At 40.3% G+C, this 27626-nt stretch overlaps 1 long non-coding RNA gene across 1 annotated transcript in view; it reads right to left on the reverse strand.

The window, feature by feature from the left end:
- LOC117283011 overlaps positions 1 to 27626 on the reverse strand; it is a 205434-nt gene that overhangs the window by 60877 nt on the left and 116931 nt on the right. The window contains exon 2 of the long non-coding RNA XR_004513996.1: positions 10521 to 10587. This is a non-coding gene — a long non-coding RNA (uncharacterized LOC117283011). The remainder of the gene's footprint in view (positions 1 to 10520; positions 10588 to 27626) is intronic.

Below are 27626 nucleotides of genomic sequence, written 5' to 3' on the forward strand. Positions count from 1 at the left end.
CTGAAAAAAAAAATATTTCGAATGAAGCGGTCGTCACCTAATCGACATTCGACTACAATCCCAGCCTGCATGTGCAAGGCCTGAGGAAAACCATGCAAAACCACAGTCAGAATGGCCGATATCCCGGTAAGATTCGTACCAAGGATCTCCAGAATATGTCTAGAGCTTTACCTCTGAACCACCCTGTTCGGTGTATTTCGGTTAGATAAATGAATTATAAACAAGAATAGGTTGATATTTGGAAGGTTTCCGGTTCGAATCTCGGTCCCGATGTCGACTACCTTCAGTTATTTCGTGGTTTTTCTCAGAATATGTAAATGCCTGAAGAGAACCTTATGATATGTCTTTATTATCTGCTTCCTTCTAGATCCCTCTCACTTCATCAATCATGAATCATTACCCCATTCGATGCCGTATAATGAATGCATCTGAGACAGTGACGTTACTCTATGAAACAAACACATTCAGACGTAAATCACGAAATTCTACGTGACTGCAGATACATTTAGTTCGTTTCTCCATGACACGGTCTTCGTCATCGTTCATTAACAGCAGTGAGCGCACACATTTTTTTCCCCTTTTGGCACTACAGCGCCAGTGGGCCTAGGCCTACCTTCATGAACTTCTGCGTTCACTTCGGTTTTTCTAGATCTTACACATTCGGTAGGACTCCTTGGGCGGGTGATCAGCTCGTCGCAAGGCCACTACCTGTACACAAACACAGAAAAACGCACACACACAAACTAAACATCCATGCCCTGAGTGGGATTCGAACCCACGATCCCGGTTTCCAAGCGAGCGAAGACAGTACATGCCTAGACCGCTCGGCTAACGTGACCGGCGTGAGTACGCACATAACCTAGGAAAACTGTGAAAGTCTTCCATAAAAATTACTGTCGGTATCTGACGTGCATGTTGCACTTTGTGTGTATGACGACTGTACCAGAGTTATTGACCGTAACTTTACAAATAAAAGTTAAAAGTGTACTTCAATTTCGGGTACAATTGCAACATACGCTCTTTTTATGTATATCTCCTAAACTATGGAACACACAAATAAAATTGTAAATAAATATTATACCTAGATCTCACTTAGATGTAGGGTAAGTGTACTAATCTGGACCTATTCCTAAACTTAACTGTTCCTGTGTGTAAAATACTGCTGTACAGAGCTGTCATCTGCTGTCGCATCTACGAAGTATTTTTCGGCGGAAAATCCTAAGTCTCGATTTCAGTGCGATTACAAAAATTACAAGTGCAGGTTTATTTCTCTAAAATTTTGGAAATAGTTGACACCAGCCTTCCTGCGTAAGTTATAGTACAATAATATTACATTATAGAACTACACATATGAACCATTGTAGTATCTTTTTTGGCTTGTGCTCTGATTTCTTGGTAACGGAAACTGAACATAACAACATGACATTTTTTCATGTCTGATCGATCCTGTACTCCTTTATTGGAGTACAGGATCGATTTATTTTATATGTTCAAATTTTTTAAAATACGCAAGAACAATTTTTAATTACTTCTTAAATACTGTCTCATTTCAAGATGTGCATTAAATTTTATTTCAGTGGTTTCTAAGGACCGATGACTACACAGTGTGACAATAAAGTTCCCGATCTGACGCTTTTACAGTTATACTACTAATGTCATCTATTGGAGATGAAGGGAACTAGTTAGACAGAAAGTTTATTTATAAGAAGTGCAAGTTTCAACTTGTTTGGTTGATGCATATGAGGATTACAATTGTTTTGGTGAAGTTAGTATTTTTCGCTGTGTCGAAGGTTTCAAAATGGAACAAAGAGAAGCGATTAAGTTTTGTGTAAAATAAAAGAAAACAGCTATTAAAGCTGTTGAAATGTTGAAAAGTGTATACGGTAGAGAATTTTTATCGAGAATAACTGTGTTTGAATGCACAGAGGATTCAAAGAATCTCAGAAAGTGAGAATACAGAAATCGCGGGCGAAAACAAAATCGACTGCATCTTTTCGTTTTGCTAAAGGTATTATTCATCACGAATTTGTGACGGGAAAAGAGAATGTATATAGTAAATTTTATAAATAGTTGATTAAACATCGACCTCCCGAGTTCATTGCGTTAGGCCTGAGTTTCAGGAAAGTGGGTCCTGGTATCTTCTGCACGACAATGCACCGGCGCATTCTTCGGGCGTTGTCTCCCAGTTTCTGGAGAAACGAAGGATCCTCTTGTTATCCCATCCCATCCCCTCTACTCGGCTGACTTCTTCCATTTCCTAAATTAAAAAATGAGATGACAGGGACGGGATTTGAGACTGTTTCATCAATCCAACAGACTGTAACGAGAGAACTGAAGGCGATACGGGAAGAAGCTTTTTCTCGGGCATTCGAAGCGTTATATGAGTGATGTAAACGTTGTGTGGAAGCAGGCGGAAACTATATTGAGTGATGGTGTTAGTAAGTATTTATGTTTTTGCGTATGTGTGTTTCTATGACCTCAGTTCGGGAACTTAATTGTCACACTGTGTATATAAAATGTGTATTTATAATTCTTTTCATAAAAAGAGTGTTTTATTATTGAGCAGTAGAATCTTACAGAGAGAAATGTAGCAAATACGAGTACTATGTTCCTGAAAATCATCCATCGTCCAGTTTTTATTTAAAATACAACGTTTCGGAGACTAGATTCTGTCTACGGACCTAAGATAAGGACCAGCTCTCTCTATTGGTGCCGACCGAATAGGTTTACTTGAAGACGGACACAGGATCCAATGTACGATACGTAGTGTTTGAGCAAAAACAGTGATGCTTTATGTAAAACAGGACGATAGATAATGTTCAGAAACTTAATATTTGTATTAATGTACCGTCGTCACAAACTTTCAAAGAAAAGTAACAATTGATCTCTGCAGATCACAGTGTCCGCACGATCTAAGGCATGAACCGTCTTCGTTCAGTGGAACTCCTTGATTGCGGGTTCGAATCCCATTTGAGGCATGGATGTCTGTGTGCATTTATTCTGTGTTTGTATGGTTCTGTGTGTAGGTAGTGACACTGCGACGGGCTGATCCCCCGTTGAATGAGTCCTACCGACTGTGTATAGGATTAGGAAACTGAAGAAACGACCAAGGTCCAACAAAGAACTGTGGAGCCATAGATAGATAGATAGCAGTTGATCTAATTACACAGAGATTAAAACAGCTGTACTTTCTCCAATTCATGTCTACACAAAAGTACAAAGAGTATGTGGCCTCCACAGACCATTAGAAATTGGAATGTGAATTTTTAAAAGCAGAACTATGTTTGGGTTTCCAAGGCAATGCCTAAGGGGGGGGGGAATAATATAACTGAGCATATCCTAAATTGCGGGTTGGCACGTGACCTTCGTAAAGCACTGGGGCTTCGGAATTTGTAGAAATCTTCTACGATACCTCCCATAACAAATCGCATAAGCAGCCCGTAGGTCGTATTCCGCGTCGCTTCGATTCAGGAAGGGGGTAGCTGCAAAATGTGGTATTAGTTTTTATGAAACATCCTACTGACAACCGGAAGCCACGACAATCAAAGAATTCGGAACACAAATTCACAATTTTATACAATATACAGACCTACAGATGGGGATGAAATAGTCTTAAACACAGGACGGTTCTTGACGCTTGTCTCTCTCCAAAGACCTCAGTTCCCGTGAGAAAAGACAGACAAGTATGAATCTAATTTCGTTATAACCGGTAGTGCACATACACAGTAGCTATAAATTAGGTAGGAACATTCAAGAAAAGCAAGCAAAGTTGCCGCAAAGTGATGCTTCTGACAAATATACAATTATGCCTTAATGAGAGACGTCATAAATATATTTTAACGTGGATGTCCAGAGCGTTGAGGGATAACGGAAAGGTAAACATACACGATGCACGCTGACAAGAGTGGAACAACGAGATTATGCAACCCGCTTCTACGTAACGGTTCTGTAAACAGACTTTCGCGGAGGCGCAATGACGTCACACCGCAACAGTGGTAGCTATCACATAACTGGCCTTCTATGGAGTCCGTGCCGCGACCGTTGCTAGGCAATCACTCGGTAAACACCTTCCAACAATATTGGCTATTTTCTGCGTGGTCAGTGAGGAAGCAATATATAACGACAGTTAGAGACAGAACAGACTTGAATATTCGGAAGTATATGAAAGTGTTTGAGTGTGTTTAAGTAACAGCAACGGGAAGTTGGTCATGTGAAGACTTGGCGTGTGATTGGAAGACCTTAATTATGTGCAATATTTGGAGTGATTTGAAGGGCTAGTTTCTGTGTAGAGATCCGTTGCTCGGAGACGACTAGTGGAAGACAGAAAATCATAGTGCGTGTGCAACGGTGAACTGGAAAGTGTGTAAATCAGCGATAGCGCTGTATCTAAGTGTAATTAAAAGAGGTTATATTCAAATCTGCTCATAAATCTAATTATCCGAACTATAACCCGTCATTTCGTCACGCTTACCCCCTTGCACGTGACAATATGAAATGCTGGTATTGGATATATGATGATTACATTAGGATACTCAAATAATATTGTACTAATTATATAGCTATCAATGCAAAAAATGATCTAAGTTTCCGCCTGACAATCAGTGGACTCCAATTCGAATCTTGTCTCTGTCACCTACTATTCTAAATGGGTGTTCTTCTTCGATCTCCATCGTACAAGGCAAATTCCGGGACGGTATCTCAAATTATATCACGGTCACTTCCTCCCACATCCTTTTCAATTCATTATGCACTACCAACTCATCACTAGACGATGCATATTCTGAGCTACTGCCAGCGTCATTAAATAGACTATAAATACCTAAATGAAAAAAGAAATACATCAGATCTTAACTAGAAAGAATGTATGCTGTCTGAAAATATTCATACTTCACCTTAAATGTAAAATACAACTGAAATCGCTTGTAATTTGAAGACCGAATATTGGACAAGCAGATCCTCGTACAGTTCCTCTCACTGTGCCTTCAGTTTAGGCACTGAATTCTTAGAGCGCACAAAAACCTCAAACACGTCTGGAAAATAGTTACGAATCTTATTCAGGCAGATATACAGAATGATTCTAAATTATTGTCGGGGTTTCAGTTTAGAGGCCACGAAAACCCTGATAATAATTTAGAATCACTCTGCATAATATCCTTGACAAATTCAGTGCAATTCTTTATTTGAAGAAAGCAGTCTTCTGGTATGTGGATATCTACACGGCGCCACATCCCAGAAGACTACTTTCTTCACAGTCACCGCCGTGAAAACATCAACTCTTACAATTCTTTATTTTCTTATTTGCGTGCTTACTTAACAATGCAATGCCCATTATAAAGTATGAATGAGCAAAGGAAGAAAACAAAACACATACACAGAACATACAAAAGTAGACAATTTGTATTATTTACACAACAGTCAAAATTTAATCAGCGTAATCTTATGCGGTGAGAAAATATTGTAGCATGCAGAAACTCGTTACTAGGTAACGACCGCGAAACAAACAACGAAATAACTCCTGCTGCTAGACAACAGATTCTTAATAAGCAACAATTTAACAGTAAAAGAGGAACGGTGTTTTCTGTGTGGTCCTTGCCGAGAAGTTGTAACCAGATCACTTGGCGCAATCAGTGAGTTGTGGGATATTCACCAGACGGTAAGGACGTAAGCAGAGGTCATTGTCAGGATCCGTTAAAAGGAAATGACTAGTAAATATATATAAGAATTTATGTGCTCTGCAGTCACAGAGATCTATAAAGTGCGTAAACCAGTGAGGCTGTTATAGTTACGTGTATAAGTGGTCATCAAATTGAGCCACCAATTCAAACCCCCGTCTACAGTCACTCTCTCAAGTAACGATATATATATATATATATATACTGAATAAAATTAATAATTTTAAAATTANTCCTTACAAACAGCATTAACAGCTGAAGCGCATTTAGCAGAAGCTCCATGCTTGCTACGAGAGCAGACATTGCCCAAAGGAAAGTCTCTGATATAACAAGCATGAACTCGAAGACCGATAATTTAGAACCAAGGTGAACATGAACAAGGAAATGCGTCGAGTTAATGCGTACTTCCCATCGTCTAAGATGTTAAACATTAACTTCTCTAAACCACACCAGAACGGTAATGGACTTGGAGAAAGAAATAGGAGAGTTTACTTTTTCAACCTACATAGCTTATTTAAAAAAAAAAACAAAATAGGCTTATGATATCCCCTAATATTTGTTGGATGGCTTAAGAGTTCACCTTACTCTCTGTGTGTGTCCCCCTTCAATCATTAATTGGCAACAAGCCATCTGTGTATCTGTGTCTCCCCGCTAATTCTTTCGTTTTATATACGGTCCCTGTTGTATAAAGGAAAATAGATAATGACCTCTTCCTAGAAGCTTCTTGTATGGGGGCACGCGGTAGCGTAGTTTGTTGAGGCACTACGCTACAAGCCGGAAGGTCGCGGGTTTGTGTCCCAATGGGGTGGATTTTTTTCAATTGACCTAATTCTTCCAACCGCAATTTGTCTCTGGGGTCGACCCAGCTTCTGACAAAAATGAGTACCAGGAATCTACCTGGGAGTAAAGGGCGGCAGGCGCGTAAGGCTGACAACCTCACCCCGTCATGTGAGCCGACTGTCTAGAAAATGTGGGAGCCTCAACGTGTGACAACACTATGGGCCTCCATGGCCTGTTACATGGATAGCTTTACCTTTTAGAACTTTAGAACTTCTTGTATACAATACAGGAATTTCAGCTCATAAATTATGGATCATAGCGGACAGACAGGAGAAACAAGCGAAGTTGATATTTGATAGTCTCATGGCTGTATGGCTCGTACTCTTACAGTAGTGTAGGGTGTGACGTCGTGCAGTTTGTTAGAATAACCCAAAGCCCTGAAGATAGAGAAAGCAAGTTTCTCCGAAACGGTGTTAACCACTTACCAAACTACAGAGGTCTCAGATGACCACGATTATAACCTTGATAATTAAATTATCTGGAAATATTTTAAGTTCACAGGCTTGCTTCGGATGTTGAGCGTAATTGAACTATGTTATGTTTCGGGGCATGCACGGACAGAGAGAGACTTGGTATTTCAGTTCTGTGCTCATCCTATGCTTTCAGTGTAAATAATTCACAAAAGCTCCAAACTGAACCTTGAGCATTTTTCAGCTAGCGTCCTGTCCTCTGAACATATGGTTCAGAATTTTTTTCAGTGGCTCTTCCAGCCCAGTCAGGGCCCTGGCTTCTTATTCAGTTCCGTAATCATTTTTCACAAACGGCAGGACTCCTTGGACGGGTGATGAGCCCGTCGCAAGGCCTCTATCTAAACACAGGAAAACACAAACACAAATATACGCATACACACCCACTAAACATCCGTGCCTTGAATGGGGTTCGAGCCCACGATCCCGGCGTTCGAGCGAGCGAAAACAGTTCATACGTTACACAGCTCGATTACCGTGACCGGTATATAGTTCAGAATGTGCCATACTAAATACACCTTCAGAAATACACAGATGCACCAGACCCAGATGCTCTACATAGTTGGTGATATATGTGGCTTCAATGCCCTTTTCTACTTGTACGGTGCATGATGCTACACTTGACATTGTTTCGTGCTGTGTGGTGAATTATCGGATAAAGAAGAACAAGTCGCATATTTTGTTGGTGTGTCGCTTATTAAAAAAAAGCGAAAATGAGACGGTGTCGTGTTTCGTGGTTGTTTGTAATAACACTTCAACAAAGAGGAATGATATGCTTCGGGCGGAATTTTCTTCTTAACGTGTTTCATATACCTCTGAGATTATCGGACATAATAAACATTTATAAATTCACATATGGCAACATTTCAAACGGAATACAGGCGGAATTCTTACTTACGAAAATTTCGTATTTATAAACATTGTACGGCCCAATAAACTGCGGCTCCAAATTAACTTAACTAATACAGAACCATGAGTTTACGAGCAACAAAAACAAACAAATAAACTCCGTGGTTTTCGTCCGCAAGCGAACTATACCGACCGAGCGACCGCCGCTTGTCGGTGAAGTTAGTGCCAAATTTAGCTGATAGAAGGTGTCACTTGGCCAGCGCAACGAATCCCCACGGCCGTTAATTTCGGTTTTCTAGACCGGAGCCGCTATTTCCTTGAAGTAGCTCCTCAATTATCCTCACGAGACTGAGTGGACCCCGTTTCAGATCCACTACTTCTCAGAAAATCTGATAGAGCCGAAAATCAAACCCAGACCTCTGGATCTATAGTCAGAATATCTGACCACTAGACCACAGAAGCGGTCACGAGCTATTTTAACGAACTGACATTAACAAATCTAATGAAAAAAATAAATTCAAGGTAAGAAAATTCAACTCACAAACATACTTCGAATAATACATTGTTTTCGTCAGCTGGGGTTCGCCTGTAAGTATCACGCAACGCCATTATTTTACAGTTCATCGTTGGTTTGCGAAAGAGAGGCATTCACCATATCCGTGTGCATGTATACCCGTTGCTAGGCACCGACAGCGAGATAAACAATTATACAACAGCCGTCGCTAAGTAACGGTTCTCTAAACAACGGTCGTTGCTATGCAACTGTTCAGTAGCGATCACGTGAGCATCCAAACAGACATGAACGCAACAGTAGAAATAACAACAGAAGAGCAATATCTTTCTGAGGGGCCCGTGCCGATATGTTATAAGCAGGGCAGTTGGAGCAACGCCGAGTTACTTATGTGACAGTCGCCTGGAAGACTCTTCATGTCCACCTCTCTGAGAACCTCAAATTCTATGAAATTTTCCTTCTTGCTACCTGCTTCAAGCTTCTCCTTCGGCCCTAAATATAGAGGCATCGTAATCCTCAGAAATGTCGACTCACCTTCAACGTCTTACACAGCGTTCTACCCCATTACATAAAACCCTTCATAACCACCTCTGTAAGAATTTCAAGTCCTAGATATTCTCGTGTTTATATTACTTAAAAGGGCCTAGCTGATATTTAACTACAAATTCGAGACACAAATTTTAGTCTCGATTGTCAATAAATTTAAACCCCTAATTAATCATAAAGCTATTGAGTAAATTCTGTATTCAGTCGTGAGGCACTAGAAAACTATCAGTTATTTGCAGCATAGAGAAATGTGTTGTGATGCTTTGACAGTGCTGTACCGAAAGCTTCCATCTAACGGATGCTTCTATCTCGCTGGACAGCAGGAAACTGAGATAACGGCGCACATTTTCAAGCAAAACTTTGCTCATATCACAGGTGGATTTAATACGGCCTGAGCGATATGAAGAGCGGATATGATATCTACCCCATCCTGCTCTAAGTGGTCAGTTACCCACCGCATGACCAAAGTTTCCCCCAAAACACAACTTAAGGAAATTTGACCCCTTTAGCTAGATGGCAAACTGTGTTACGAGCCTGGAACTACTAGTAAGTTATAATGAATGATGATATGAAATTTTGCGCCCACAAAACGTGTCTCATACGTACAGGCGTTGAGTTTATGATTAAGAACGGCAGCTAAATCTGCATGCAGAGCAATTCGGTGAATGCAAGGATCTGTACAGGATGAAATTTACTTCATATTAAGTAGGGTAATATCATCTTATGTCTCAGGTCTGTAATATTTGCCGTTTTATTGCACACATAACCTCACTCTGTCTGACTTTCTGACTTGACTGATTCAACAGCCGGTTTGTTACCTATTCGACCTACAGACAAACGACAAATTGTACTGTCACATGATTCCATAAAAGAATGAATGGAAGACAGGCATTTATAATTAATTAATTAATTAATTAAAATCTTAACGTATGGTTAAAGGAATTGCTTTACTGACTGTTTCTTAAATTGGTTTAGTAAACTGCTTCCAAAAATGGTTATATAGCGTCAAAAAAGCGGGAAGATGACCAAGAATGTTAGCACGTCGAGAATGTGAGGAAGGCATCTGTGGGCCTATTCGAAGTTACTGTGCCATCATCTGCGTACAGACTGAGCAAAAACATGAAATATCACAATACCCATGGTCGATAACCTCACTGAGAATTGAAGCAGTATTTTCAGAATAGATTAACTGCTTGTCTTTCGTCAGACACAGAAAGTCACTGGAAAAGGTGGAATGAACATGTCAAATCGTAACAAGCATGACTGCCTACACCATGAAGTTAATAATAATACTGACCAGGTATGACCTAGTCCATGAAGATGATATTAATAATAATACACAATATTCTATTATATTCATTGATAGTTCCAGTGACTCACGATTGTGGATGTTTCTTAACAAATTAGTCTGAAATAAAATAACCTTATTTCAGGGGTGATGATTGCCTTACGAAACGTGTGACTGAAGGAAAACAATAAAGTCAAACCAAAGCAGACTGGAGGCTTCTAAGTTCCAACTGACAGAAACTTCGAGGCAGTAGTGGATAGTAACAACAGACATGAAGAAGGCTAGAATGATGTGAGCTCGATTTGTAAGCAGAGGGTGGCATGAGCGTGACAGTGAGGCCAGCTTACCTGTCATTCTCTTGTAACTACGCTTAGATGTCTCCATACACTTCGCAAGTTCTGCCCGTTCGGGTACCTGCAAGCAATGTTATATTTCTGGACATTATCTAGCGTCCTGTGCCGTCGCCACGAACTTCTATATCTTATTTACTCAACTTTATGCTCGCTTTTCAGGAGTGGCTTATGTTTATACAAAATGTACTAATGATCTGAAAACAAGGTTCGACTCAAAAATATGTGGTAGAATAGAGCTCTCAGCTGGTGTTTGTTCAAAATAACCCGTTCGGAAAATTCTGTATATCTAATCGTACAAAATTTAATTACTTTAATTACTTAACCAATCATAATGAAAATTCAATGGTAAATATTTATGTAAAAATTTCATGGAAATCGATTTAAGATCTAATAAAAATTTTCAGGAACACGTGCTGGTAAACTTGAGAAATGGTGGTATTCGATTATAATATTTAATTTTCAAATAAAAATGTCGATTATTCAACATATTTTGGAAAATTAGAAGCATTTTATTACAATCAGCTTCGACGTGAATAAATAGATATAAATATATCGGTACATTATTAACCAACTGAAAATGAAAAGACATGTATCATTGTTAATAATATGACGGAATAAAAAATCGAGTTAAGAGAGCTTTGATAACTTATCACTTCAGTCGTAACACCCGCTTACATTTCAATTTAGCGTAATTTCAAATATTCCTCTGATTCTAATCAACTACTTCTCTATGTGAATAACGAAGAATAACTTCAATTTCCGAATAATTACTTTTATAAATTTGAACTCTTAATCTTACATACTAGTCTCTAGTTCAGAACAAACATTATTTGTTCCTAACATTCTCCTGTCCACACACACACACACACACACACACGCACGTCCATGCACGTAAACACACACAAATACACGCACGTGACATGTAGTAACTAAAACAGTCGGTACAGAAAGGGAGACCTTACTAATTTCTTTTTGATTTGGCCCATTCTACAATAATTGAAAATTCTGTATGAGATCACGAGTGTAAAGAGAGATCTGTTGATGGAAGATAACATTTTACAAAATTTTGTAATATCCAATCACCTCCTCACATATCGTATCCAGCAGCGGTGTCGCTCTAGCTCAGAAATCTGTCGGAAACTGCTGACTTCAGTTCTCACATTTAACGAGCTGCAGACTATAAAATGCTGCGCCAGAAATTTCTTTAAACGGCTCTGACACATCAGATGGTTCAATCAGGGTTTCATATCCTCAGATGTACGGGCAATCAAGGGGGAAGGGGGATGCCATTTTAATAATAAGCTGAACATGGAGAATTTCTATAAGAGCACAACTCGCGACTTTGTCAGAGCTAAACCTCAGGCGTATGTAGTTCACTTATTGAGTGGCTGAGTGATTCTTAGATCGCTTAATGACACTGTTTCAACTACCACTGTGCTCAATGTGATTGGAACGTGATACAGAGTGGTGATGAGCAGTCTGGAAGGTGGCGGTTGCTGGTTGTCAGACGATGCTCTCCACAGATTCATCTGAAGAGACAGTAGACACACGAGTTACCTTTGTCCGAATAAAGAGAGTCCCAGCCAGAATTCGAACTATGTGCTTCCCGAAAGTAAGTCTGAAACATAGGCTCCGGATAATATAATCTGGTGTTGAGTAATATCCCAAATGCTGCAACGATGATATATTTAATCCTAGCAATTACGAGGGAGAGTCAGTAAATAAGTCACAAATGGAAGTCAAACAGCTATAACGAACTTAATGGATTTCCTTTTAAGTGTATCACTAGGTAACTGCACAGTCTAGCTTCATGACAATCTAGGTAACAGACGTGCATGCCCATGTTCAGAGGCTGGTTTCAGTAGTCAAAATGGCGACAAGATTTGAGGAGTGTATTGCGAAAGTGTAGCTTTCTCTTGTGCGTTTTTTGTGGGCAGAAGGGCTCAATTCAAAGGATATTCGTAAAAAAAAAAAATCTTATTTACGGCGGGCAGTGTTTCTAGCGTAAAGCTGTTCATAGCTGGGTGGCAAATATGTCGCTGATGACGAAAAGGTTCAAACGAGGGCGCGGAAATGCTGAGACAAGAGTAAACAGATTTCTATGTTGCGGGTTTGGACGCACTTGTAAAGGGTTGGGACAATTGTATCAATGTTGGTGGAGGATATGTAGAGAAATGTTTTCTTTTTCAAGTTTTAAGATTTATACCTAGTTGTGACCTATTTACTGACTCCCTCGCATATGCATTGGCTTCTAGCATATGTTCAGGATTGAATAAATCTTACAGCATTTCAGTTTTTATAATAAAATAATCACAGGATATTTAGTCATATCATAGACAAGAGACGTTTTTTTTTTTCGGTCGATTTCGTCTAACGGTCCACAAGTCTCCTAATTCCATTAGAGTAAAATGTTTTTGGTGGAATGTTAATCCAGTCTTCAACCGCATTTTCCATTAGCAAAGCCCATTCGAGATATGTCTTCAACATGGCTGAATCTAACGCTGTTCCGGATATGCTCCCTGATCTGCTCCTAAACCTTAACATGTGTTGTAATCGACTGTCGTCAAGAACATGTACATGATGTATCATTAGTACTCATCCGTCCTCCTTTGAACCTTCACCCCCAATCATAAACTTCTGTCTGGTCCATGGTTACATCCAGAGGTTCTGAATGTCCTTCTACAAACATTTCTTTGTTCTTGAATCCTCTTGATAAAAAAGGGGGATCACAGCTCCTTGTTGATTTTTCGTCCTCTTTATCAACAGAGAAATCTAGTTAATATGTAGCGTTGTCATTAATCAAAATACATGTGTGAGAACCAATTAGGAGAATATACGAATAATTTTCACAATTTTTATACCCATAAATTTTCAGTGTTGCCATTATCAATTTAGGCAAACCAAAATGACTCTAAATTCTTTAAGTTTCCCCGTGTAGTATGTGTGTCTTTTTAATTTACATGTTACTTGAATTGTCAGTTTTTTCTACAGGGATTTCCTACAAACTGTGCATGTGACCAATGTCCCGTTTTTTGAGCGAGGTATTCCGTAATGCTGACAAAGATGACACTGGATAGCAAATAATTCCGCTGTTGCCAACATTGCCATTTTATTTACAAGTTACATAACAATTTCATCTTCTGCTTTTCGTAAGTGGCTCTTCGTAACTGGCCACGTGTTTGTGATTCGCATGCGCACTGAGCCTGGGTGCAGTGACTAAACAGTCTCGAGCGTCGAATTGTCGGTTTTTTAATGCTTCATTGTTTCGTTATACGAGTTTTTCTTGGAGAGTAATTTTCTACATCATTACAAAAGAAACTGACGATATGTCATGCTATGAAGTGGCAGAACGACTTGGTGCTACACCAAATAAAATGAGAAGAAGATCAGATATGAATTCCCGCACCTCAAAGCTCGTATCTTTATTAGCAGATTCTGAAGATTATTATAGAAGTGAATAGTTCGCCGAATTAGCGAATTTCTTTTATAATACATTTCTATTGTGTTTAGGAAATGAAGTAACGGCCGTAAATTACTGCAAGAAAATCGTTCGTCCTGGAGGCACAAAATGTCTGTCCAAGAGAGACAACCAATTCCTTAATCACGAATTGGAATTGTGTGGCAGACGAGCGCCAAATTTAAAAAATTCATACAAATATTAAGAACTTTACCTTCTGAAATATAAGGCCATTTACTCCGCCGAAAGTCAATAGACTGCTTGCTATTTGTTTCACGCTGGTTTCTTCTTTGGTTTATTCTTCTACCCTGAAGACTGAGGGGACATGTTCCTCCGATAGGTCGGCTGACTTCCAAAAGAATACAAGACGTAATATCCCAGAAGATGTAACAAGAGCTGTGAATACCTAAAATCCTACAATCTGTACAAATTTGTTTCCAGTATATTTTCCAAATATGTCTCTCTTTTGGTTTTAGTTTTTAAAATCTTGTCGTCCTAACCTATACACACACCCACACCGATATACGTGGAATGTCTGCTGAAAGCCAAAATTCTGAAACCAGCAGAGAAAGCCGTTGACATGAAAAGGCTCTTCAAACACGCCCGGTAAACGTCACATGAACCGTGCCATAGCTCAGGCGGTTAGTCGCCGGCCTCCCACCGCGGCGACCCGGGTTCCAGCCAGGGTCAGGACATATGGGGTTTGTGGTGGACAAAGAAACACCAGGGTAGGTTTTCTCCGAGTACTTCGATTTCTCCTGCCAATTATCATTCCACCAATGGCTCCATACTCATCTATCATCCGGGTCTGGTACAAAAGGCCAATTAGTGGCCGACGTACCAAGTGAACTAAGTCTCAATCCCTATCAAGGAAACGTCACGTGATCGGGACCACGTTTATCTATTTAACAACAGAAGATCTGTTGGAAGCGGTATTTTCAGTACGGTCCATGCCTAGGTTATACACGTATAACTCGGACCCTGAGAGCCGCACAGTATCCATAGCGACCTGGACGCCGTGATAGCGCGGACGTTCTAGTGCTGAAATTACGATGCAACAAGCGTAGCGCCTACACAGAAAGACCGACCTCTCCTTCGTCGCAGAGGAGGCCCCATTTCGAAACACGTACATGTCTATGAGACAGTAAAACCTTGGTTATGTATCTCGAGGAGACTGAAGCCAGGAATGGCTGTGCTGGCGAAAGCCAGCAGCAATTTAACCGACCGACCATAGTCAGTTGCGAGAGTGACGCCAGCCAGCAAGGACAGGAGCAGTAGAACACGGAAGCTGAGGGGCTACCAGGCGGCAACCGGTGAAGACACAGCAAACTGAGAACGCTTAGTGCGTGCTGTACTGAATTCTAGAGTGTATGAATTAGAGACAGCTCTGCAATTAATTGTAGTTGCTCTTTGTAAGACCCTAATAAATCCGATTACCAATCCAAAGCACATATCTAGTCACTTAACATGTGACAATATGCTGTTAAGCCTCTAAGCCTTCCAAAGAGATACAAGGAGACTCGAAGGTTTTTTATTAGAACTAAGAATTTTTTACACTAATTTACTTGGGGCGGAAAGGATTTTAATTTCAATCGAAACTACTCAGAAAACCCCTTTATGATCTTTCGCCTGGTCAGGAAATTCTCCGATTTTATGGATCGTGAAGGATTAATACTGTGTTCACAATATTCCAATCTCTGATCTTTATCCACTTACCGATTTACTTAAAACTCTACTATGGATATAACATGAACTTATGAACACATAAGTTTCAATTTTCTAATCTTGCTTTCACCCGGCCAGTAATGCCTCTGTCAAAGCAGTCGACCCTGAAACTAGACACACAGACATTCAGACTGCAAATGAAATGCGTACTATATCATATGTTGGAACATTTCCTACAAATTCACATATATTCTGTGTATGTAACTAGAGCTTTGTAGTTGGCGTGTGAGCCAGATATTATTTTCTGGGATTATGCTAACAACACAATCATTACTGCGCAGAAGAGTAATCATAATGGAACACGCAACGCAAAGGATACCCGTGTAGTAAGGCCGTACTTCTTTAGTAAAGTAATTTCCTCACGAAACAGTACGTAAACATCATTTAGGAATAAAAAAAAACATTGGTAATGAACACAATACTGTATATATGTTAAATTTCAACGGACTTTGCTTCTGTGAAACGTCATCACAGCGTTTTCTTGCAAGAGAACTACACAGCATGCGATGAAAAATACAGGATCAGTGGGCTGTGGGAACATTGTATGTTCACCTCAGCTAATTACAAGGCTTGGTTAAAACTGCTATGTTCCCTTTCGCGTTTTCCTGTATTAATTATTTAGAAGCAAGATGATAACTAAAGCATCCATAGAAAATTTACATTTAGGACTATACAATATTTCACGTCAATCATTTTGTCAGAACTGGCTCCCGAAAACCGCCCATCTGTGCGTCGGAAAGTAGCTTTATTACTTTTCGGGCTTCATTCCTTTCTGAAGGTAAATGTGGGATTTATAGCATCATCATTCTGTGTGTGTGTGTGTGTGTCCCAGCTTTAAAGTGACTAGCTACTTTCATGAAATTTGCTAGAAACCACAATATTGTAAGTTATAATTTTGAATCATCGGTAACAGAGGGGACATGCGGTAGCGTAGTTGGTTGAGGCACTATACAACTAGCCGGAAGGTCGTGGACTCAGTTCCAATGAGGTCATCGAATTCTTTCAATTGACCTAATCATTCCAGCCGCACTATGGTCCTGGTGTTGACTCAGCCTCTAACATAAATGAGAAACAGGAATATACCTGGAGGTAAAGGGCGGCCGGCGCGTAAGGCTGTCACCGCCATCTGTGAACCGATTGTCTAGAAAATGTGGGAGCATTGACGTCTCACAGCCCTATGGGCTTCCACGGCCTATTATAGGGATAGCCTTAATTTTTTTGCCTCTTACCGTCGGTAACAGCAATATGACGGATACACGATCTTCTGAGGTAATACTGACACAATGACACTCTGGTAACCTGAAAATATATGCAATTTTAGTCAAGAATAGTGTAACATCCGTGAAAATTCAACGGGAATTCTCTTCGTTTTTTGTGTCATTTTCGTGCTAATACCTTCCCCTGTTGTCTCCCATGTTCTTTTCCCAGTCACGTTTTTGTATGCATTTCTGTGTTGCCGAATGATGCACAGGATCACAGAGTAAATTATCTCAAGTGCTAAAGCTTTTGACATATTCATCGGAAGGTGTCGTGTTCAAATCCCTGACGGACAGACTACTCTGACAGATCTGCTTCAAGACAAAATCCGGAGCTTTTCCCAAATTGGTCCAAAACCACTTCCATTCACATGCTTTACAATTCATTACTCATTAATTATCCCATCACTTTATACTATTCAGCCTGAGCTTTTTATTTAATTTCCTTAATGGGGGATGGAAACCAACTGGGTCCACTTGGCACGGCGGTCACTGATTTTCCTATTGTAGCCTGCCCCGGGTGATTATGATATTGGAGAACTTGGTGGAATGAAGATTGGCAGGGGAAACCGAAGTACTCGGAGAAAACCCGCCCCAGCGCCACTTTGTCCACCACAAATCCCACTTGACCAGATCCCGGGATCGAACCCGGGAGGCCACAGTGGAAAGCCAGCGACTAACCGCTTGAGCTATGGCGGGGCCCTAGCCTGAGCTACTGACATCGCTAAATATGCCATAAACAGACAAGTTACACAAGGTACAGTATTCTAGTAAATGTTAGATTATTAAATATATCGCAACTTGAAAAACAGCTATCGGTTACTTTTGATTCAAGTTAAAATCTTTACAATGCTTATAATTTCTTCCATCATATTCCAGTATGGAAAATGGAATATTTTAAATGGCTAAGACTAAAATAGATAGCAGAGGGACACTAGTCATGCTTCGGCCCTGGAGGATATTCCAGTCAGATGTCCGTCAGACACTCCTTTAAGCGTACCTTTGGGATTGCTTTGGACTTGATCACGCGAACAAAATATTTTGTTTTGCTTCTTTTGGGTCCTAGGTTTATAAAGTTAATGTTACTTCCTTCTTTCTAACTGGCTTATAAGCAAATTTAAAATCGGTACAGAAACTTACATGGGTTAGCGTTCCCCTTAATGGGAAATATAAGTTGAGTTTCATTTTAGAGTATTTTCATCCACTTCTCTCCCCTACCCGCTGTAATGTAATTGCGCTGGTCTAGCTCCCAGGTACACGCCCATGTACGCAATATGGCGCCGGGGCATTGTACCCGCTTCATATAGACAGTGTTCGCTCCACTCCACAAGCAGAAATGTCGAAGCGTTCTAAGGGTACTTTCTCCCCTTCCATTACTTCAGCTGAATAATAAACCTTCAAACACGTTATTCCTTTCAGATGAAGCTATCACGCTGCTCCTAAGAGCAGGAGCACACACTTTTCAAAACATGAAATACTTACCAGGATATACAGTTACTCTTAACAAGAAAAGAAGTAATTAAAGCTTTACGGACTTGGTCACATTTCCTTCTGAGCTGACAACTACGAATATTCACAACTCGAAGAATAGCGTTCCATACAAAATTCCTTCCTCTTCCTTCTAAGCAACGAGAAGCAAGCTCGGTATTAATTAATGGCCCAATGAACACCAATTAACTGTGAGTCAGCCCGTGCTTGTATTCATTTAGCCAGGTTTAAATTTAAATATAACTAAAGTGAAGCGAAGCATCTAGAATTTTAAGCCAGTATTCATGTTTCGGGCGATATTCTACATCAACAGGAGCCAGTTCACGAAGTACAGTACTTTGAGACCTAATCTTATAAATCCCAAGGCCGCGCCATAGCTCAAACTGTTAGTAGCTGGTTTCCCACCGCGGCGGCACGGGTTAGATCCTGGGTCTGCTCAAGTAGGACCGACTTTGTTCACCACAAATCCCACTTGACCAGACCCGGGATCGAACCCGGGCCGCCGCGGTGGGAAGCCAGCGACTAACCGCTTGAGGTATGGTGCGGCCCNCAAGAAAAAACCAGCATGAAGTAGTTAGTAAGCAGAGCCTGAAAGTGGAAGTGATATGTTCCATCGAAACATCGGTTGACTTTCAACAAATTAAACGGCGTTGTTTTCCAGAAGACAGGCAGTGCTCTTCAGCGTTATTGTCAAAAGGCGAATATAAATTCACTTTTATTTGTGTGACGGGTTTCATAATATAGGTGTAAACTGACTAAAGTCGGTGCTTACATAATTATGGAGGACACCAACAGGATATACTCGTTAGATACGTTTGAATATTATCTCCTGTCTATCCGGAAGCTATCCGTGACCCATTGTGCTAGACGAGCCAATTTCCATGCAAACCGGCGGATGCAGCCAGTTTCGCATGGTAGCAGTGGCTTTATGATTTGTTTCAATGATGCATAAATTTGCGAATATTAAGATAATATCGCTACTTGTTAATATACTATAACGTCAGAAAATTATGATCATAAAACTAAACTCATCGAAGAAGTAAATAGACAAAAGTCTGTCCGCGGGATTTACATCAGAGTGCTCCAAGAGGCATTTTTATTGTCATTTACTACAAGACGTTCCCAATCTTCGTCCGCGATATCATTGTGGTTTATTTTAAAAAGCTGTCAGTACCTACACTATATAACATCGAATGGTAGGATGGTTCATGAGTGTTGTACTGGAAAATGTTTGAAAGTAAACATCATTGCCTGCCTCCGGTAGATGGGGAAGTTATCGGGTACCACTGCCAGCCTCGCTGACTGAACGGGTCTGATAGCGAGCGCCAGTACCGGCAGGGTATGGCGACTGGTAGAATATCAAAGGGGGAGGTACATTAGACTATTAGTCGCGGTGCATGGGGAAACCCACCTCCTCCAATAATAATAATAATAATAATAATAATAAACATCATTGCCTAGTCAATGCATTATCCCAGAATTTGCCTGGATTGAAGAAAACTACAAAAGACTTTATCAAAGGTAGCACGTTTCCAGGTCGATATTCGAACCGAGCACCTCTGAACGATATCCATCTGCTCGTTCCTCTAGACATGGCTGCTGTCCTCGTCAACATGATAATGTATAGTATTGTAGCATGTATACCCGTTGTTCGTACACACGCAAAAGGGGAACACGTCCGCGGTGACGTCACACAAATATAGGAAGGCTACGGGAAGAGGTGTTTACTGTACAGTCCGTGCCGAAGTGTTTTAAGCAGGACAAGTTCATTAGTTGTGAGGCACTCGCCGGCCAGTAAGGACGTGAACATGGAAGTTGAGGAAGCCGTTACTAGACAACGACGAGTGAAGACACAGCAGACTAAAAAGAGTTAAATGCTGTAATAAATTATAGGGTGTGTGAAATAGCGCTATAGTTACCTGTAGTTACGTTCTGTAAGAGTTCAATAAATTCAGTTACCAATCTAAACCCCGTCTATAGTCACTGCTTAAAATCGTGATACTATGAGAAATTCTTCATGGTATAGCGCATAAATGATTAAGCACAATGACAACATCACCTTATCCCGGAATCTATATATATATTTATATTATTTATTATACTGCAATTGGGTTTTAGCCCGGTGGCAGTAGTACACAATAGGACACAACAGGCAAGTAATACACATTACACTAAGTGACAACACGTTCAAACAAAACACAATACACAAAACACAACAATAAGGACATCCTACCACAGTGAATACAAACCAAATACGATTAACAACTACAACAATTACAGAGAAATACAAACAACGAGGTTCTAAACCTCTAGAACCTGGAGGTTCTAAAAAAATCATGAAATAAGTCAAGATATCCGACATCCAAGTATACCTGTGTACCCGGGAACTGATATATGAGTTCTATCCGCTCAAGCGCAACTTCCGATGGAATGTGTTAATTGGGACGACTTACTGATTGACTGATTCAACACTGAGTGAACAATTTAATGACCTCCTCTTAACAGCATAGCTTACTTAACGCTTAACCACACTTTCAGTATCTAAGGTTATGTGATATCAAATAACAGGATGAACACTAAATAAGAAATCCGAAAGACTGCGAATGGACGAGGTACTGGCCGTATTTGTGGGACTAATGAATACTATGAAAAACCTGAGAGGTAGCCGGTTTCAGCGCCAGGATGCGCAACTGCGACCTCCTGAATACGAAGTGGAAATGCTACCCACTCCAACATATAAAGCGCATGTTGCGCATGTTATTTGAGTATTAGAATTACTAAACCTTGTATAGCCGGTAACGGTAGCTCGCATTAACTGTCTTCGCTCGCTGGAACGTTGGGATCGTGAGTTCGAATCCCACTCAAGGTATGGATGTCAATGTGGGTTTATTCTGTGTCTATGTAGTTCTGTGCTTAGGTAGCGGCCTTGTGACGGGCTGATCACTCGTCTAAGGATCCTACCATCTGTGTAAAAAATATTACGAAACTGAAGAAGAGGCCAGGGCCCAACAAAGGGCTGTAGAGCCATTGATGAATAAATGAATGAAACCTTTGTATACATAAAATGCATAGATAAAGCCGCGCCATAGCTCAAGCGGCTAGTCGCTGGCTTCCCACAGCGGCGGCCCGGATTCGACCCCAGGTCTGGTCAAGTTGGATTTGTGGTAGACAAAGTGGTGCTGGAGCGGGTTTTCTCACAGTACTTCGGCTTCTCCTGCCAATCTTCATTCCACCAAATTCTCGATCATCATAATCACCCGGGGCAGGTACAATAGGCCAATCAGTGGCCGCCGTGCCGAGTGGACCCAGCTGGACTCCACTCCCCACTAAGCGAAAAATGCATAGATAGCCGATTGGTGTAATGAATACATAACGTGACGCGCACTAAAATCAGTGTGTCCTTTAAAGTAAATAAACCAAACTTTACTAATATTTCTGTTTCATGAGGCGTTTTATCTACTGAGATGTAACACCGTGTAGTCCGCTTAAGGTTAGCTGACGCTTCGAAGGAACATGACGCCTCCATCTTCATGCTAAAAGAATAATAAACTAAGCAAGAAACGAACGTGGAACAGGCAGACAGGAGAGTTATATTAATGTTGCAAATCAAAATTTTAGATAAAATATTTGTAAATTTAATATAGTCTATTCATTTATCAATTTTCATTTGTTTATATAAGTTCTATGCTCGCAAGTACGTGTGTGTTTGCATAACAATCAATTACTCCTCCTGACGACTGAAAACAGAAAAGATAACATCTGCTATACATTAGTGCCGCAATACACTTGCGCTGTGCTATGATCCTACAGATTATTTGCAGTTCAATCATGTATTCTCTATTGTGTCTGGCCTTATGGACCTACTCACCCCACCGTCACCTTCGCTATATTTAAGGTCCTCCACTTTATGTGTCGTACAAAACTTTGCAACATTATCACTCCTTGCATCAAATTTCGTGCCGAATTTAACAGCAGTACCTTATGATCTTAGGCCTCTACGTCTTGTAGAAATACATATCATTCATCCAACTTCAGATAGCACACAATCGTCCATGTATAACATTTTCTGATTACCGGTGGGAAAGAAATCATTAAGCTCCAGCAGGGTGCAAAGGTATCACACAAGCATCGTGCAGCACGCCACTGCCAGTATCTACAGGCTGCGGATACCAGCAGGTCACACAGTGGAGCTTGATACGAATCACTAAGTCACCAGCAAACAACTTTCATTTTGAGACATTCAGCTATGCTTTTCCTTTACGTTTAATTTTAGCATAGAGAATTTCTCGTTTTTTGGGGCCAGAACATAGGGACTTGTCTAGCGGCCTCCGTAGTCTAGGGGTAACGTTCCCACTCATGACTCAAGGTTCGCGGGTTCAAACCCGGCGGAGGTCGTCGAATTTTTAAGGGCGGAAGAATTCAGGGAACAAGTCCTCCGGGAGGGACTTTAAGCCGTGTGTCCCGTGTCGTAGCTTTACGGCACGTAAAAGAACCTTATGTCTCCAAAGGAGGCCACTGAGCTAAATTAAGGACATTTCCCGCCCAATAGTAGTTTCTAACGCCTCTGGTAGATGGTGGAAGCATCGAGATACCTCTGAGCCAGTAGAGGCCGATCTCGCTGGCTGAGTAGAGACTGATGGTAAGCACCAGCACCGGTAGGGCATAGAGGCTGGTAGAAGATCATAGGGGGACGCACAATAGATCAAACTGGTCGCGGTGCATGGGGAAACCCACCCCCTCCAATAATAACAATAATAATAATAGGGACTTCTCTGACATTGATAAATTATTGACGGATTAATAACCTTAATTGAACTACGTTAATGATGAACCTGTGAACGAATAAATAAAAGGTAAGTAAATAGAAGTCTTTTCGTTTTAATTCATTCATAAAAATGAATGTCTACAAGATGACGCCCAATTTTTAGTAGAGTTAAACATTAATTCATTGGACAATAAATGTACGAGCCCCATGTATAATTATGTGACAGACGTTAGGCTCGTATTCTGAGAGGTTTCATTTCATTTTATTTCCGGTATTTTTAGCATACAAAGTCAAGTAATATGCCAAAGGGGTTGAAGTCTCGAGGAATTGAAGAAATCCCAAAATAGCATCTATAGAGGACAGCCAGCCTTCAGCCCAAGATCCGAAGGGGAACAGAAGCAGGGGTACCAATCACTCGACCGCGCCTTTACTAAACTTACAGTTCTATTAATTAGGACATACACGTCCAAGGAAAATGAACGAAGGCCTACGAAACCGTAAGAAACTACATAGCCCGATACACAGAATTATTATTATTATTATTATTATTATTATTATTATCGTTGTCGGTATAGCGACTGCCTACGGGCTAGACGACCGAGGCGTCCGAGTTCGAGTCCCGGTACGGTGAAGAATTTTCTCTTCTCAACGTCGTACAGACCAGCTTTTAGGCCCACCCAACCTCATACCAAAAGGGTACTGGGAGCTCTTTCCCAGGTGATTAAACTGCCAGGGCGTGAAGCTGACCACTCACCTCCAATTAGTGCCGAGATCAAAAAAAAGTGTGGATATATATACTCCCCCCATACGCCTTCATGACGTAATGCTTAATTGGCTAAGCACAGGCCAAACTTTACCTTTTATTATAATCATTATTATTGCATTAAAACATTAGTAACTCACTCGGAATTACTCGGGTTTTGGACTTTGTCCATTGTCTGGTACTCTAAAGAACACTAAAATATAACATTTGCTTCTTCATCAGGTGATGAAGTGGGAAACACCTAATCTAGTGGGTCCGTTAGAAAGTGCCCACCTGAATCACTGGACTTACGTATGTTAGCACTTCCTAACGGACCCAACAGAGAAGGTGCTTCACACTCCCTCACCTGAGGAGGGAAATAGACCCACTTTCACACGCCTTGTGTTCTTTAGAGCTAGGTCAGTCAGTAATCATGGACTGACGGGTTTCGAGTCTTCTGTAGAGTCATGACAATTCTCCGCGCCACCGCATCTAGATCTAAAGTTCACTAGTTGCGGGTCGTATCGCAGCCGACTGTCGGGTTCGAAGACACGTCACCGCGTTGGCCAGTGAGCTCGGTGGTCCAGTAATATTTGTTAGAGTGCAGGGCAACATTACCAGCGGAGCCAAAGGCGTTCATTTCTTTTTTCTTAAATGCAATTAATTTAAATATGTCTGAGAATGAACTGAGTTTATTTTAGAAATGTTCATAAGCAATTATTCGGAGAATATTCAGCATTGATATCTGTAAAAGCAACACAAAGCAGGAAATACGAAATTTGGGAACGGTAGTCTAACTGTTACGATCCTCATAAAGATTTACAGTATGAATTCCAGTTTGAATAAATATTTTATAAATTATAATTTATAAAATATTTATTCAAACTGGAATTCATACTGTAAATCTTTATGAGGATCGTAACAGTTAGACTACCGTTCCCAAATTTCGTATTTCCTGCTTTGTGTTNATCTTCGTTGAGCTACAAAGATCAAACGCAATGCAATGGCCTATATGTCCGACTGCGGACAAGATAATTCAGGAATTTGAAAAGAGCTGTTTAGATATTGAGAAAACGTACGACTCTGATCCGGCGGTGGGAGAAAGACTCTGCTCCTTTGCACACTTTCTACGTCTCTTAAACTCAATATCAGTTCTTGCCTCCATTATAAAACTTCCGTTACTAAATAACTAGAGAAAAATCAAATTAAAATACAAACCCTGAAGTTATCTCCTACCAGAACCTTCACACGAAGTGCGAAACATGCAAGGTTAGCTCTTCAATTGATTTCAAAGACGACAGCAACAGAACTGGAGAGATACTTTCTAAAGGACAAGGAACAGCTGTGGGAAAATTCAAAGAATTAATTAGCCGTTAGCTCAAACTGATGGATTCATACTCCGGTGGCTCCAACACCAACAAACAGCCATGTGGGAAGCATTTAGAGATACGGAACGAAATTTTGGAATATATGAAAAACAATACTGCAGATATTAAAAGAGGTCTATTATTAATGTTATATTTTAGCGTCCTGTTGCACTGATTTAAGTCCATGATTTATTTCAACCGTCTTCCAGTGCATACACTCATCTATCTCACTCCTCTCTCTCGCACTACATGTTTCGGCACAAAAAAGAGTATAACACACGCAGTCACAGGAGCAAGACAACACAAAGCACAATACACACACGAAAGTAGAAAGAGTGCTCCAACAGAAGAGGATAGGTGTGACTCGCGTGAGATACGACATAGGGATGAAAAATCCTGAACAGTTTTAATATTTTTAACATTTAACATTTATCAATATATATGATAAATATATGTTTTACTTATTTTAATATGAAGACGACAAGGCATGCAGCGAACTAGTTTAACGTAAATCGAATAAGCACCTGAAGATGGCACTTTTGTGCCGAAACATGTAGTGCGAGAGAGAGGAGTGAGATAGATGAGTGTATGCACTGGAAGACGGTTGAAATAAGTCGAGGTCTATTATTTCAAGCAAATCATTGAGGAGCCTGTTCGAAGGCCTCATAACGAAATTCGACATACTTCGAAAGCAAATGCTTAAACAGGACTGCTTACAGAATTTCTTTTCAGAAGTAAAGGACCAGAGGAGAGCTCCACGACCACCCGTCGCCCTTAAATACCATTGATAAATTGAGGGTGATTTTCTTGGTAACGTAAAAAGGTAAATGTAAAGTTGTCCCTGTGTTTAACTAATAAGCACTACGCTTTGAAGACGTATGGGGAATGGATGTATAGACCCACGTTTTCTTGACCTCAGCACTAGTTGGAGATGAGTGGTCAGCTTCACGCCCTGGCCGCTTTACCTCTGGGGAAAGGAAGGAGCCGCCGATACCCTTTGGACAGGAGGTTTGGTGGGCCCCAGAGCCCATCTGGCTGACACGGAGAGATGAAAATTCTTGCCCCGTCAGGACTCTAACCCTGACTCCTTGGTCGTCCAGCCCGTAGCCAGTCGCTATACCGACCAGTACTCGTAGGTATCCTGAAATGGTTCTAAATAATAAACATGTTCAAATTAGCAGGCACGTGATCGAACATGGACATTTCCAAGTGCTTCTAAGCAAGAGAGAACTGAATATTCATCGATTGACCTAATATTGAAGATAAAGAATAAGACACAGAAAGCAATGTCAAGGTCATCCAGTACACCATCTCCTTGCCTTTAGCCTTCATAAAGGAGTTTTCAGAAAAGCATGGATTGACGTACACTGTAGGGTTTCTAATAGGAGAAAATACTTATAAAACTTTACAGATCTGGTTTCACGTGTATTGAAAAGTGAAGATATGCACCCGGAAAGCACACAGATGTGGGTTAAGAATTCACTCGTGTTCTTTGCTGGCTTGATTAAACCAACGATGTGAATGAACAATGTCAAGTAATTGGAAAAGCATATACCTTCATAAAGATATATTGAAAGTAGGGAAAAAGCACTCAAGGGCAAAAATATCCTATATAAAACATTATCAGATATTCCATGAATACTGGTTCAAAACTTTAGCAAAACAAAGAATGTATGTTGAAATTATATTTTGTTATAAAACTAAAAAAAAACACACAAATTTGTTCCCTTTTAAAAACGGAATTTCGAAAATGTCACAATAATGAATATATGAAAAAATTTAAATAACCTCTAGAATGATAAAAATATTTTGTATTACTCAAATGTTTTGCTGTTTTGAACGGCTTTTATCAGTAAATATACCAAGTATTTCTTGTTTCCCGCTGTCCCGATCTCATTTTTGTGCTAATCTACGTCAATTATTCTTACTCATGTAACTAAGCAAATAATTTGTACATTACAAAAAACAGGGCGTAACGTGATTTTAATCAATTTGATTTGTTTCATTGTGGTCCGTCACAATATTAATTTTACAATTAAGTTTATTTCAGCCCAATGTGACATATAAGCCTTCACCACTTCAGCACTTAGTTACCTAACATGTTTCGATTCTTAATGAATCATCATCGGAGGTATACCACTACGATCAGGAGCCCACCAATATGTAAATGTTTTTATAAGACTACATACACTTAAAACATTTATGATGCTCACTATATTCTTTTTTCCTTGGCACTACAGCCTCAGTGGCCCTAGGCCTACCTCCATGAACTTCTCCGTTCACTTCGGTTTTTCTAGATC

Source organism: Cryptotermes secundus, unplaced genomic scaffold (assembly GCF_002891405.2).
Source record: "Cryptotermes secundus unplaced genomic scaffold, Csec_1.0 scaffold22, whole genome shotgun sequence".
In the NCBI taxonomy this organism is placed as follows: domain Eukaryota; kingdom Metazoa; phylum Arthropoda; class Insecta; order Blattodea; family Kalotermitidae; genus Cryptotermes; species Cryptotermes secundus.